Source organism: Rhopalosiphum maidis, chromosome 1, assembly GCF_003676215.2.
Source record: "Rhopalosiphum maidis isolate BTI-1 chromosome 1, ASM367621v3, whole genome shotgun sequence".
Taxonomy (NCBI): Eukaryota; Metazoa; Arthropoda; class Insecta; order Hemiptera; family Aphididae; genus Rhopalosiphum; species Rhopalosiphum maidis.
In genome coordinates this window covers 9,858,007-9,874,483 of record NC_040877.1, presented here as the reverse complement: position 1 = coordinate 9,874,483, position 16,477 = coordinate 9,858,007, and the positions used below count along the sequence as shown (strand labels likewise).

General features: G+C 27.6%; 1 protein-coding gene and 4 non-coding genes across 6 annotated transcripts in view; all 5 read left to right on the top strand.

Moving 5' to 3' along the window:
• Positions 1 to 16,477, top strand: part of LOC113547789 (discoidin domain-containing receptor 2-like) — a 211,092-nt gene that overhangs the window by 60,540 nt on the left and 134,075 nt on the right. The window lies entirely within an intron of this gene.
• On the top strand, positions 1,420 to 1,493 carry Trnat-agu. The gene has a single exon. It is a non-coding gene; the product is annotated as a tRNA-Thr (tRNA).
• Trnat-agu lies at positions 2,973 to 3,046 on the top strand. The gene has a single exon. It is a non-coding gene; the product is annotated as a tRNA-Thr (tRNA).
• Positions 4,414 to 4,487, top strand: Trnat-agu. Its single transcript has one exon. It is a non-coding gene; the product is annotated as a tRNA-Thr (tRNA).
• Positions 6,047 to 6,120, top strand: Trnat-agu. Its single transcript has one exon. It is a non-coding gene; the product is annotated as a tRNA-Thr (tRNA).

Sequence of the window (16,477 nt, the reverse complement as noted above, 5' to 3'; positions counted from 1 at the left end):
GTATAAATAACGGATGGGTATGGTCATGGTGTACTCTTAATCTATGAAATACTGATTACATTCCGTTAATCTCTGACCAAACCTCAATAGCTTAAACTATGTCTATGGCATAACCCGTAATGAAAACCTACACAATAAGCTTAGAATTTATCACTCGAGGTTCTCTTGACGGTTACCTGCAGATGACCAAGATGAAACCTCCATTATACTCATTGTGTAACGGATAGTGGTCTGCAGTTTGCAGTCAAGCAAATATTATCACATTTTATAATTTTGTAGATGCATTTTTCACGTACCGGAAAATTTTAAAGAAGCAATTTATTATTAGAATCTTTGCAACCGTGAATTTAATTATTATTTAATAATTTAATATATTCAATACCTAATTGAATTTCTTATTTCAAAAAAATCAGTGTGTATATAGCAGGTAATCTATTTATCTAATGTATAAATATTAAATAATAATAAATAATAATTTAAAATAAGCTAGTAACCATATTCATGTAGTTGATATAGCACAACTACTTAGATTTCAGCAATTCGGCTGAAACTATATAACTGTAAGTACAATGTACTTACATATCTGCACAATAATTAACCGGTTTGTTAGTATTTATTATTCGCATTACAAAATTATATAAAAATGTATTTTATAGATTTCAACTTAAAATTACGTTTTATCGTTTACTATTAAAATCGAGATTATTTTATTATTTACTACGGCTCACTTTAATGTTGATATATATATTTAATCTTAAATAATTGGTTCGTAAACGCGATCGAGTATGCAGCACATTTTGAATAATTAATATGCGTAATAATTACAAGCTACGGACATAATGTATTAATGTAGTTATTATATAGGTACCTAGGTCCTATTCAAAGAAAAGAGTATTATTATCATTGAAAATAGTACAGATTACGATTTACATTATACTACATTTGTACTATTGTACTTTTGTCTTTATATAACGATTTTTATTATTGTTAGTGATGTTTTCGATAATTAGGTACGCTAAGTACAGACAGTACAGTAACAAAATTAAAGCTTTGTATGTACGTAGACGTGGTACCTACTTAATAATTTTGCAATTTAATTTTATAAGCGTAACTATTCTACACGAAATGTATTTACTAAAATATAAAAATATACATTGTGACTACTATATTATGTAAGTTAGAACACTACTACTGGCACTACACCATCACCAGCTATACAGGCTAGCTATGGTATATACCTAATAAATATTGATGTGTTTGGAATTTTAAGTTAAATAGAATTACAAATTTATAAACATAAGTATTTTCTTATAAAAACAATAAGTCAATACTTACTTTTACAACAACATTGTAGTTATTATTGAGGTTACTCGGATTTATAATATTATCACTACCCGAATACGTCTGAGCTCACGTGGTGGCGCCGTGGCTTAGTTGGTTAAAGCGCCTGTCTAGTAAACAGGAGATCGGGAGTTCGAATCTCCCCGGAGCCTTTTTGCAATTTTTACAATCATTTTTTTTCGGTGTTTATTATACAGTACAGTTTTAATATATTAATATAATACATTTTTTCTTAAATCCTCACCATTTATTTTTTTGTGTTGATCTATTTACGTATTTTTGTTGTATATGGTTTAGTGGTACATTTTTAGAAGTACCTAACTTACGCATAATATACATTATTTCACTATAAATACTAAATAGTTATAATATATTATATTTTTATGAGTCCTTAATCGTATATCACTTTATTGAATACGATGATGGCTAAAATAGCGTATTAGCATAATTATATTAATATAATTATAATTATTATTTGATTGTCTGTAAATCAAAAGCTTTATTAAAATCGGTAGTAATAACATCAACCTGATAACAGTGATAACCTGTTTCGAAACAATTGTTGTAAAAATTATACTATACCAATTATGGCTGATTTACCAGGACGGAAACCGTTTTAATATTATTAAGCACAATAAGTTCAACTTTTTTATTGTTGGTGCCAAAATTTTTGCAGGCCATTCAAATCATTACCGGGCAACGTGGAAATTTTTTTTTTGTTGGTGGATAAGGGGGGGGGGTAGTTAAGTGGTGACAAAAACAACTGAAAAATTTTTGTTTAATTTATTTAATATGTCACCTATATTAGTATGAAAACATCACAATATTATTACTATTTTTGAAGAACTATGTGTAGGTACTTTTAATGAATTTATATTATATTATGGATACCAGTGGTATTTGGTAAGTAAATTTATGGGTATAAAGCACCTTAATAGTACTTAACCGAACCTAACCTATACATTTTTTATCCCTGCACACTGAAATAAATAATATAGCTAAACCTGAAATTTGTTTTATGGGTTCCTTTGTTACTTAATTCATATTTCTAAATTTTTCCACTTCTAATTTTAATTTAACAACTTAAATTCAATTTAATAACAAACCATTTAGTCACATAAATAAAAACATTTATTATCATAAAGCAATGCATATGGTAGATTATAGGTTGTAAAATCTAAATAATTCAGAACTAATAGTCCGAGGGTTAAAATGTAATTATTTATCATAGACAATAATTTATAAGTTTACCAGAATTATACATACATACCATAGATACTTATAATAGTCACACTATTTTATTTTTACCTAAAATATGTTTAACAACTTTTTTTTTTCAAGATTTTAATTTTTTACGTAAGTACATTTTTAGTGTGTTTCTCGTATATTATAATATAGGTAATAAAACACGTCATGTTTTCAATTTTTAAGGGATACCTCTATAAATTTTTCGATATTTTATTTTTTATTTATACTTACTCCTATATATAAAACTAATATTTAAGTGATATTCATGTCAAAAAATGTATTGGTAATTAAGAGAAGCCCGAATTTAATTTTGTACCAGGGCCAAACGTGTGATGTGGGAGGCCTTATTTTTGACTACCTGAAAACGACTGAGCACACGTGGTGGCGCCGTGGCTTAGTTGGTTAAAGCGCCTGTCTAGTAAACAGGAGATCGGGAGTTCGAATCTCCCCGGAGCCTTTTTGCAATATTTTTTAAATTTTTTACGGAAAACATTTTTAGTATGTTTATGTATATAATATACACATGTTATCAATTTTTAAAGGATACCTTCTTATCCATTTCTTTATATTTTATTTTTAATTATACCTACTCCTATACATAAAACTAATATTTAACTATTTAAGTTATATTCATGTCAAAAAATGTTTTGTTATTTAAGAGGAGCCCGAATTTAGTACTGTACCAGTGCCAAATATAATGTGATGTAAAGAGCCTTATTTTTGACTACCTTTTTTTTTTCCTTTGTAAATCACTATATGGGAGCCGAACTGTTTTCACATTGCTTAGCACCCATGCATCATTGTTTATTGAATGAATGGTAAGCATACGATATATACGGGAACTACCTTCTTCAGCAAGCTGGTATGTACAGGTGCCCCGTGAGGATTTACCCGTTGCAATATCTCCTGAAATAATGGAGATATCATAATTTTGATTTTTTTAATGAAATTCACAGGGACAAGAACTACAAATATTTCATATTTTAATTTATTTTATTGTTTTAGTAAAAAAGTTAAAAAATATATTTTTTTATTTAATTATTTTCAAAATAATTGAAGATAGCCATTTTGTAGAGTTCATTTTTCTGAAAATATTGACGTTTCAACATTTTAATTTCGTTAATCTCCTGGTTTTTAATATTTTTTCTAGTTTCGAAAAATACTGCGAATAGTGGTATCAATGTATCAAACATGTGGCCCTCGTTGACCGGCGAACGCTTTCAATGTAATTCTCAGTTTTTCTCGAAACTAGAAAAATTATTAAAAATCAGGAGATTAATGAAATTAAAATGTTGAAACGTCAATATTTACAGAAAAATGAACCCTACAAAATGGATATCTTCAATTATTTTTGAAAATAATTAAATAAAAAAATATATTTTTTAACTTTTTTATCAAAACATTATAATAAATTTAAACATGAAATATTTGTTTTTCTTGTCCCTGTGATTCTTACAAACCAGAATTGTAATATCTCTATTATTTCAGGAGATATCGCAATGGGTAAATCCTCGCGGGACACCCGGTATAATATATTATAGAACACGGCCCAAGAGGGCGAACAGGGAAAATGCAACTTTAAACGGCGATACACGGGACGTGCCCAGCGTTAACCCCTTACAATATACAGTGATAGGATATATACAGCAGCTGCGTGACGATGTCTTCTAGGGCCGACCTAAGTCCGCCGCCCTAGACATCTCGTACCGAGAGAGACTCTTCTCCGACCGGCCTGAGCCAGCAGTCCTAGACTTCTCGTACGGAGATATTATTATTATTATTTTATTTTTTTTGACCGCCTGAATACGGCTAAGCTCACGTGGTGGCGCCGTGGCTTAGTTGGTTAAAGCGCCTGTCTAGTAAACAGGAGATCGGGAGTTCGAATCTCCCCGGAGCCTTTTGACCCGGAATATATTTAAAAGACATTTTTTTCGATGTTTATTATACAGTGAATGACAGTTTTAATATATAATACATTTTTTCTCAAATCTTCACCATTTTTTTTTTTTTTTTTTATGTCGATGGTCGATCTATATATACGTATTTTTGTTGTATATTTATATAAGTTACTTACACACAATATACATTATTTCCCAAACAGTATTATTTTATATTTTTATTAGACCGTAATCGTAATATGTCACTTTATTGAATACGATAATGGCTATAATAGTATATTAGCAATTAGCATACATCATAAATTCATACTTATTGACGTATTGTAAAAAGCTACCCAATATATTTTACATATAATATATTAATAAAATTGATTTTTTAATTTTTGATTTTAATAGGTAATATTCTATACTAGTTACTTTGATAAAAATAAAAATTATAGTTTATAATTAAATGTATAACAATAAATAAAATAATTTATTAAAATAAGTATTCATTTTATAGGCAAAACGTTCATGGCCATGGCAATTTTTCGATTATTATACAATTATGTATAATATATTATGATTATATTATTCAGTATTAAACTGTCAAAATATCAATAATGCAATTATTAATATTGTTTTTTTTTGTCCAAAACAATTATTTTGTTATCAAAATTATTTATTATAATAATCTTATTTTTAAGATTGAAATAATTATTGATAAAATATTTTTTTTAGTTTCTATAGCTATTAATATGTAAAATAAGTAAAATAATAAAATATTTTATGATCAAAAACAATTTTTTTTTTAAACAATACATATTAATTGTAATTATAATAATGATCAACAAACTAATTTCGTTGTTTTATGTTCTAAGTGGATCAATGAATACAATAAGCTTTAATTTCTAATGATGTATTTTGTTTTTTGTTTATTATTATATGTTATTCATTCATAAAATTACGATTATTCTCATCAAACGATTTTAGTTTTTTAAATTAATTCAAAGAGTATAAGAGGAATAATAATATATTAAAATTTATTATATTTTATTAAACGTAATGGCATTTTTGAAGTAATCAGATTGATTCGAAGCTGTTACGTTTACATCATTCATACACATACTAATGTAGTATTGTAGTAATGTCTAATAAGTATCGTATATTCGTATGTTATTGTAATTGTACCAATGGTGTAAGTATTTAAGTATTTAGGTGTTCTTTTAAAAAGGTGTTATAATGTAATAATAATATAACTATTTATAAAAAATATAGTTTACTAGTTATTAGATAAGGTTATAAAAATAAATGATCAAATAAGAACAATTGGACAATCAAGACATTTATATATTATGCGCAGAAAAAATAAAATTGATTATAATGTAAATGTTCTTACTTCTAATTACACAATAATGTATATACATAACATAACATATGTTAAAAGTAGTGGGGGTATAATATTCCTTGTATAATATTCCCTAGCTCACATACACACTATACATCATTGTATTTTAGAGTAGAGCGATAAGGTAAGTCGCTTAGTTTTTATACCTTATATTTCTCCGGGTGAGTATATCGGCGCCGTGGCTTAGTTGGTTAAAGCGCCTGTCTAGTAAACAGGAGATCGGGAGTTCGAATCTCCCCGGAGCCTTTTTGCAATTTTTACAAAATATTTTTTTTCGATGTTTATTATACAGAAATCGACAATTCTAATATATAATACATTTTTCTCAAATCCTCGCCATTTCATTTTTTTTTTATCTCTATATATATATATTTTCGTTCTGTCGTTCAGTAGTAAATTTATGGACAATACATTATTATTTTCAAAAGAGTATTATTTTATATTTTTATGGGTCTGTAATCGTATGTTACTTTATTGAATTAACGAATACCATACTATAATAACATATTAACCATGTATGTAAATGTGATACTTATTGATGTACCATAAAAGTTATGCCTAATGTATTATTTCTCATATAATGTTAATAAACTGAAAATTATTTTTAAAAATATTAAAATAAATATAAAATAATTATTTAAACAAATATTCATCATTTTAAAGGCAAAACAATCATGGTCGTGGCAGTTTTTCCATTATTACACATAGACAACCGTAATTATCAATGCCAAAATGTAAATAATTGTTGAATTATTTTTTTTATCATAATACAGCTACAATGTATATATATATAGGTACATTCATAATCCATTACTACAGTCAATACTAAAATAGTGAAGTAAGAAAGTTTTTTCGTTTCCTGTAAAGTGATGTATTTTTTACTTTTACCCATAGCTCGCGCAACGTCCATTACGTACGTGCCGGCAATAATTTATTACACGATTTACATATTATATAAATGTAAGTATTATTGTGTGTATCTCAAATCGTTTTTTAGTGTTTGTTAATATAAATACCGTGCGGCCGTGCGGGTGTGGCGTCGCGGTCTGCGTGTTATATCGAGTATGATAATATAATAAAATACGATAATATTGCATCGATATAAAATATAATATTTATTTTATAATATTAGGAGGTATATGACAGCATTTAGGAAGATCGACGGTTCACGGTAAAAAATAATGTCAATGCCTTACTATAAATACTGTGCTCGCGAAAAGAACATAATGATATTTTTATGAATTATAATAATAAATTTATAAATTATAACCTATTCCGATGTTTGTATTTTTTGTCAAAGACATTTTACATCTACGTACTTCGTGTACAACTATAACAATTAATGTCGTTTGAACATCGTGTGATGGGTGCACAAATAGACGTACAGTCAAGATGGATTAATGTCACGTGGTATACGAGTAATAAATTATCGTCTTATCGATATTATGTTTCAGACGTAAACGTTTTTCGTGAGACAAAACACTACAGACGCGGTATGTTTATTTGATTTTAATATCAATTAGATAACGGCTAATAATAATTTATTATATTATATATTTATAATATGAGATTATAAGAAACGTGTTTAAAAACAAAACGAATAATATTATAAGTGCTCTAATATAATATTATCTGAATAATAGTACACACGTAACAGTTTTAATTCTATGAAGTCAGAAGTTGTATACCTACTAAATAAATATAAAACAAATATTTTCGTCCGGTAATAATTAATTTGTCGTAAAATTCATATAAAATTAGTTCATAAATCACTTGCAAATTCAATTCTAAGACATCGTAATCACAGTATACGTATTTAAACACACTTTGAGGAAAATAACGTATTTATCTTATTCTATATGACGTATTGCATTTTTTTTTTTAGAAAGTTTAACGATTTTCACCGTGGCTATATGTACCTATTCCGTAAGGGAGGATGGTAACTTGTCTCCCTGCCGCACAAAAATTAAGTCATTGGCTAAGCTTATAGAAGATATTAAAATATCAAGATAACTAAATAATGATGTACGGCGGTACTATTTAATTTAATTTTTCGTAAACAGTATAATATAATATTCGATAGTAATAAAAACAAAATACTTTTATTATTTTTTATATTTTATACACCGACCTTTTTTTTACAACATGAAATGAAAGTTATTATATCTAAAATAAGAAAAAACAGTTTAAAAAAAATAAAAATTGTGTAGGAATACCTTATTATTATTTATAGAATAATATGGATTTTACTAAAACTATTTTATGGATTTATTTATAATTTTAACAATTGGTATTGTTCTTAACTATACCCGAATAGTTACAATACGATCGTTCACTGAATTTTAATAGCTCAACAATTACAGTTGTTACGTGTTTGATAAATAGGTAATTTGAAATCAATTGAATTCTATACAGATTCCTCTATGGTATAAAATAACACAGGTAGTAGAATGTAGACAGATGTAGCGTGGACCTTTAGAAAAATGTTATTGACAAGTGTTACCTTACAACCTACACTCCTACCTACTAAAGTACTTAATATCAAATTTTATTATTCGTTTGGATTTTTACTCTGCCTTTTTCCGTAACCCTCTTTTTCCTCTTCTAAGTCTCTTATTGGTTTTATTTGTACGGGAACACTTGAAAACATATTTTTAGAAACCAGAGTACAATAATATTGAAAAGAGAACGATTATTTCTGGGATTTTCTTTTCTCTCGCTCAACAACCTGTGGGACCCCGGAGCCCTCACAAAAGAACCATGGCATATAAAAATACCATCTGAACAATATTTTATGTTAAAATGCATAATAGGATCATAAGTACATCGTTAAATAAATATATAATATATATATTTAAAATTTCAGCTCGGTATACATCATGCGAGACAGCTTACTTATTATTGAATGACTGGTCTATACGCATCGGTCTCCGCCGAGTCGACTATATTCGAGACGGATGCTATACCTCCTTTTCCGTAGAAAAAAAATATCGATGGCAATTTCAAATCTGAATTGGTAATGTTATAGTCGGGGAACGGAGGAATACGAAACGGACATGACGTACGCTCTTTCAAAGACCGTGCGTTATAAATTGAAGACGAAAAGGCAAATACACCGAATTTATCGTCCGTAGCCGTCTGTGTAAACGTAATATGAAATCCCCGGTCCCATAGCCTTTGATACTAAAAAACATATATTATAATATAATATACCCATTTAACGTAAGAAAAAAAAACCGAAAATCCCGTTTGACGATCCGTGGTATAGTCGTGGCATATTATTCTTATGCGTCTTGTGCTTGTTAGTCATTGTACATAGGTAGGTACGCATTATTATTACAATTTTATGGGCCATTAGGATATACATGAAAATGTAAGAATAAATATTTTTGAAACGGTTAGTAATAATAATTTTAGATCACTTATGTTAAAAACATAAGTGGCCCGCCCGATACTGAACATTTGATTTGTACAACATGTATGTATATCATTCTCAGTTTTTATTACATGATATGTACAAGTTGTGTACTTGAATATTTATTAACATTTTAAAGTATTGTCGAAAAACATAATAATATTTAAACGATAAGTATTAAAACTTCTGTACAGACTTATGACAATGTATACTATGAAACGATGATATTCGCTATTGATTTGGCCGTGCAGGCGCATAGCGCTACGGGATTAATAATAATTTATCGTACGATCTATCGACGTCTCACGATTTTAATAATATGACCCGTAGACGGGCCGAATTCAACTCGGCGTATTATAATATGTCGTGTCTGTAATTCCATACGATAATAAAATTAACTTTTACGTCAGTTGACTAACGACACAAAGAATTGGCTTGGCGTATGCCGAGGCGGGTGCGTATGTACAATGTCCCAAAGAAACGTCTGCGGGTGTACAGCATGTATATTGTATACATATCGTTAACAAAATCAACAATGTCTTATATTTTATTTTTTTTCATCCCCTCGCTCATTCCTTTACACAACGTGTAGATTGCAAAACACACCGTACGGCCCTTGGGAAATCGTCCCTAAGGCTAGCGACTTGTTTACACGGTATACGATATATTAATGGAAAATGTCATTACGATATTTTTGGTTATTACGATCTACTACCATTCGTTATAATTGATCCAATTAGCCGTGTCTTTAAACGACAAATGAAATAAATAAAAATGCTATGCAGGCGGATTTGTCGATTTGTCGATTTGATATAGAAATATTATATGATGGTAGTTTGGCCAGTTTAGGTACATTATATTACACGCCATACGGTGTAATGGGTACCTCCTCTACATCTACTAATTAGATCCGTACGCATTGAATAATATGTATCTTTACCTTTTGTTATTAGTGTTATCGCCTTGGTTATTACTTGTAAAAAGATAAACATCAAATTTAAGTTTAAACGATTTAGTTTGGATTTAGAATTTTTTTTTTTTAAATATCGTATTTCACATTAATAAATATTATCACACATAAAGTAATATCTATTTTAAATTGAGTCTAAAATTATATGTAAATACATGTAACAATAATCATACCACTCACTCGACGCGTCTTGAGTGTGATTTGTTAAATCGTAATTCATAACAATACAATTTCTACACTAATATAATCGGCCTGAAAAAAGGGTTTCAACTTTCATTTAACTTTTTTCAATGAAAATGCTCGTGACATGATAGAAAATAAAAATATGACATCATATAGAAATAATATGATTTGTTTCGCCCCGATGTGTTTATTTAATTCAGTTTAGAGGGATTTATTTTCGCATATATTTCGTTTACAGATTTTCTCTGACACCCTATGCATGTAAAAAAAAAAAAGTTATAATAATAAATGCGTCCTCTCCTCCTATATAAACAATGAAATACTGAGTACTCACAGTGATGCAAAAGCGTATGAAATGCGTTTTCCAATCCAATCGACAGCTCGTCATTCCAATATTTATTTGATAAACACTAGCGGGAATGTCGACGAAAAGCACTCGGATGTGAAACCATAAATAAACAGTTTTTAGCGTCGCTAAAAGAGAAATATTATCCGGCGTTTCTAATAATGGTAATTTTTATTTTTTTATTTATTTTTTTGTTATTTTCCTTTTATTGTAATAACTATATTAAATATAATATTTGAAGAAAAAACAATCAATAAGGTTATTTTTTGTTTGTGCTTACAATTTATATTTTATTCATAATTAGCAGCGGACCTTTACCTGTTTGTTTGTTAACACTTTTGGTGACTAACGTAGTTCTCACTTGTTTTTCTAATTTTTTTTTTTTAAATAAATAAATAATTTTACTGTCAAACACAAACACCCGAATATCGTAAATCCAAAAGCATTATACATTTGTACTATATTTGTTTTATTCAACATAGAATATATATATAAAAAAAAAAAATTTGAAACTATCAATATTTTGATTATTAAAATCGCCTTTATTTGATATCATATGTTTACTTTTTATTCAATATATCACTTGTTTAAATCCATGCGAGTGCATTAGGCATTATTTTGCATAAATATTATGTAAAATCGATTCTTTATTTATTTTACATATTATTATATCAATTGAAAAGTTATAATAATAATTATTAATATTTTTAATTTTGTGTCGAATATTGTTGCTTTAATATTTCTTTATTGGTTTTGCTTTAGTTATTGTATAATCACATTATACACATTGTGTATACAACTATAATATTATGTTATATAATAACAAGTATCGTTATAGTTATAATATCCCGATGCAATGGATATTCTGTTTATATGTAAGCTAATAACCTTAGTCGTTGGAGGCTTTAATAATTGAAAAATAAGTTTATAATTGAATAATTTAAAATATCAAAACACATCGAATTTATGGAATATAAAATATTATATACATATTATATAAACAGCATTGTGTGCTTCGAGTAATTACTTAAAAATAATTGTGTTAAATGTTTGATGTTTTTGTTTATTCTCACTGATCAAATATAGGTTAAGATGATTCAAATTGTCTTTTGTAAAGCAAACAGTTTTTGGCAGAATTATAATACTTCGAAGAAAATACATTTTAACAATTTTAACTAGTCGCGGGTTGCGTGCGCATAAATCACTAACGCAAACGCACCACCATTTATGCCCCGGCACATTTTCCATTTCCATCCCGCTGTGGCAAGAATTTCTGTATTACGCACTGTTAATTGCACACCTCCCCAAATCGTAGGTTTAATCGTATCCGTATAAATTCGCAAGTTTATTTAATTGCTCGATCTTGGAATAATTCATTAGACTTTAGACTAATATATACAGTATATATAATACACTTTATGTTTTATAAAGCATATAATATAATATACTTTACCAGACAAAAATAGTTTACTGCGCGTGTGCGATTGTACATGGATCGAATCAATATTAAAATGGTATTTACAGATAAAACTACATTATGAAAAAAACAAATATTTGAACCGAAGAGTTCTCATTTGTCTCTGGGATACGTATAAGTCCCTGAACTATTTCTGTAAAACGTATATTTATATGTATACCTACATATCACATTGGGATTTGCTAACCTCTTTCCTCTTGAACATTTAGTTATCTTTTTTAGACCTCTGCTTTAGGTGAGTAATCCACCGTTTTACAATCACCGAAAACAAAAGCTCTCTCTCTCTCTCTCTTTCATCATTTATACCGAGTTTCCTCACGAAGTCCCTAAGGTCTTTTCCTAGGTAACCGAATTCGTTTCCCATACAGCTCAGGAGCTACTGGTATTAACGGCCTTTAAAGTGCGCCAGTGTCCCATGGCTTATTTCATTAGTGTATTTACCTTGTTTTCTCCTGTCTCTCTCTTCCGCTCTCATTTTCTGCGTGTAACCTCTTCCGCCGACGAACAAAACGCAGTACCGCGTTGGTAGGGTTCGGCAATCGGATTATCGTGTTCTTCTCGTTTTGTCTTCCGCGCGTCACTTGACAGTCGACCTATCTTATCTGTTTACTCTCCCTTGCACTTTCCAACGAAAAATAGGGTAATTATAAACGTTGACGTAGGTTCCCGGGTTGGATTACGCGCACTTAAAACATTTGCAGAAACTCGTCAAGAAAACTTGACAAAATGTAATAAACTTAACCAGTATAATTCAGGTTGGAACATATTATTGTTGTATTTATCTTTGCTCTTATCACGTCATTTGTGCGATATTCACAAGCTTAAAAGTTTTAAAATTATAAAAGAGAACTTTAACATTTGAATGCAAAAGTTCATTGAAAGAAAAAAAATAAGGTCTTATAGTTGATAAATGATTCGTTTTTTTTTTCTTGGATTGGAATACTTTTATTTTACTTAATAGTTCATATAACCGTACACGTGCTATAAAATTTAATCAAAACTTTTTATTGAATATTTTGCAATATTTTACATATCGTAAAATTATATTATACAAACAATTATTATTATAAAATTTTTTCTTACATTTGTAAATTTTTATATTCATAACATATTTTATATGAACGTAGAAACAGTTCCAATTTTGATAATCTGCTATTTGATATATTAACATTAATAATGCATACCCATTACATATATTTATAAATGTATGTACCTAACGAAGTTTTTTATGGTTAAGGAAATCAAAAAATTAATAATTATTAATTGTTACTAATGAAATTACAAACATTAATAATTTTGAAAGAATTATTTACCACGCTAGATATGTATGATTTTACTAGTTGAACTTGAAAAAATCTTCTTTGCTTATGACATAATGAGAGAGATTCTTTTTTGTATAATTGTGTAACATGTATTATTCCAAGAAGGTACTTGGCTATTAATATTTTTTTTATTTTGCCTTGATTGAAGTTTAAGGATAAGCTAAATTAACCTTAACATATCATGGAAGACGATTTGATTATTTTTAATTTTGTGATTTCTAAAGGGAGGCAACAACTTATTAATATATATTAAATATTTTAGGTTTCTGACCTCGAGTATAAATGTTTATAGTTTTTAAACTAATGTAGAATAAAAACTGTAAATATTTCTAATGAGGCTTCCCGAGTTCTTTATGTTTCAACTTTAATTTATGTTTATTATTTCTTATTCAGCAGGTACTAAGAAAATACGCTTATACGTTTTGATTACTAGTTTATTTAACGTGACTATATTAATATTTGAAAGTATTCTATTAATTAATTCTTATTTCGTTAATACAGTTACACAAATTAATGATTTCGTCATTATAGGTTAAAATGAAATCCATATTCACTTATAACATATAAATCATTAAGTGTTGTGAATGATATGTTTTATGATATATTTTTAATATTATTTCGTTAATATTTTTGAACAACAAATTCCGTATAATATGATTTTACTTTTTAAACAACTATTAATTTACAGTATCAGGACGGTATAAGTATTAATTACTTTTATATTTATACAATTTTGCAGCTACAACTGTTGGCTATTATTTATTACTACCTAAACAAAGATATATTTTACAGTTTGTGAATTTGCTCGGTAATTTACGTCGACTATAATCTTTATTATCAATATTATCTTATTACTAATATTTATATTTATCTATGAAAATTATTTCTAAAAATCAATGTGATTTTTTTATTTAATTTTGAATTTGATTTATTAATATTTATTAATATTTAATAGTAATATTAGTAGTATAGTAGTATAGTAGTATAGTAGTAATAATAATAATAATATAAAAATAATTTTACAGTTTAAGTTTTGGTTAGGGATATTCTACGAAATAACAAATTCATTTATAAATTGACGAATATTAGGTATAGGTAAAATATAAAACGATACATTAACTAGTTATTTTATTCATTACATTATTATGTTTCACTAAGTTAGAGTAGATGAAATTAATGATAGAGTAAATAGTTTTTTTTTTTGTAAATTTTCCATACCCACAACATATGAACAGACATATTTCAGTCATTAGACTGATATCATAGTGGTTACTTATTCTATATGACAATCATATGATGTATATACCTATATAGACATAAACTATTATTTCTAGTAGGTACGTGTGAAATATGTTTACCTTCTTTCATAGAAATCAAACTGAAATTTTAATTAATGAGTTTTCAATATTTAGATACAATTTAATAATCGCATTTTTTCATATTTTCTTATATAACTGTGGCAGTTAGTAGGTACCTACTATATAAGACGATAGATATTGTATATCCGCTTTTAAACGAATTACATGCATTTAGATAATTGATTTTTAGTATCCATTTCTAGCCGCAACTACATCATAACAAAATACTTAGACTATCAATGAATTGACTCTTTTAATCCGAACATTACTTACCTGTTATAAGTTCTGGGACACAAGTTGTAGGTATGCATCATCAGGTATATTATTAAGCTTTTAAATATAGGCGTGTATTAAAGATATTTGGTTAATTTAAAACGAATATATTTTAACTAAATGATGTCCTTATCGACTTGAATTGAATTTGTTTTTTTTTAATAGAAGCCACGACAAAATAATTATGCGCTGTAACTAGTGACTCTAGTAAATGGTAAACATTAAAATGTCTAAACGTTTAATTAAATTAGTTTTATCATTTTGCACCTGTCTCGTACCAAAAAGGCTTTGCTCGTACGATCCTTAATCCCTTTAGAGCAAACCCAGTGGCACGTGACGTTATCATCAGGTCATTATTTTGGTAGCATTAAAATTTACGTCGCCACCGAAAACACCTGATACCATGTAAAACCCAACTCAGATTTAAAAAAAAAAAATAATTGTCCATGCAATTAAAATTGAAAAATATTAATCTATACAGAACGTTTTATTTTGATGTAGTAGTTACTAACTTAAAAAAATAAATACTTTTGATAGATTAAGTTTGACTGTTTATTATAGGCGTTTTTTTTTATTATGATTTCCAAACAATTACAATCGTGTTGTGAAATAAATCTATTGAATTTTTTTTTCAGTTTTTTTTTTTAATTTGAATTTAACATCAAATAAAAACAGCATATTACCTATTTATTTATTTGCTCGATTTGCATATAATATAACTTACAATTTTCTAAAAAAATCGTTGTTACAGAACATCAAATAATAAATAATTATTAGTTAAAGTGAATGCATAACCGAATTGTTTTGCTATGGTATACGTATTAATAGGTAATGGAAATAGTCAATGTAAAATGATTGCATTGTTATTGGGTTTTGAGTAAAATCAAACGGAATATAACATGACAAAATTATATATGTTGCGTTTGGCAGGTAGGTAAATTACGAGTGAACTTGCAGAGTAATTAACATTTGTGGCATGTATAAGTATAAAATCCAATATTTACCGTTTGTGTATTTCATCAGTTAGTGAAACTTCCACATATTATACGCAACAACAAATTATTAATAGCCAATAAGTAACTTTAATAATGATAATAATAATAATAATAATAAATTAATATTTTAATGGTTATTCTCATATCTTGTATTGTAGGTATTATGTCAAACTCAAATACTAAATTATAAGGCTTATTATACATAGTAATTTATTTATTGGTGCGTAGAATATAAATATCATCGGTTTTAATAATATGTAAAAA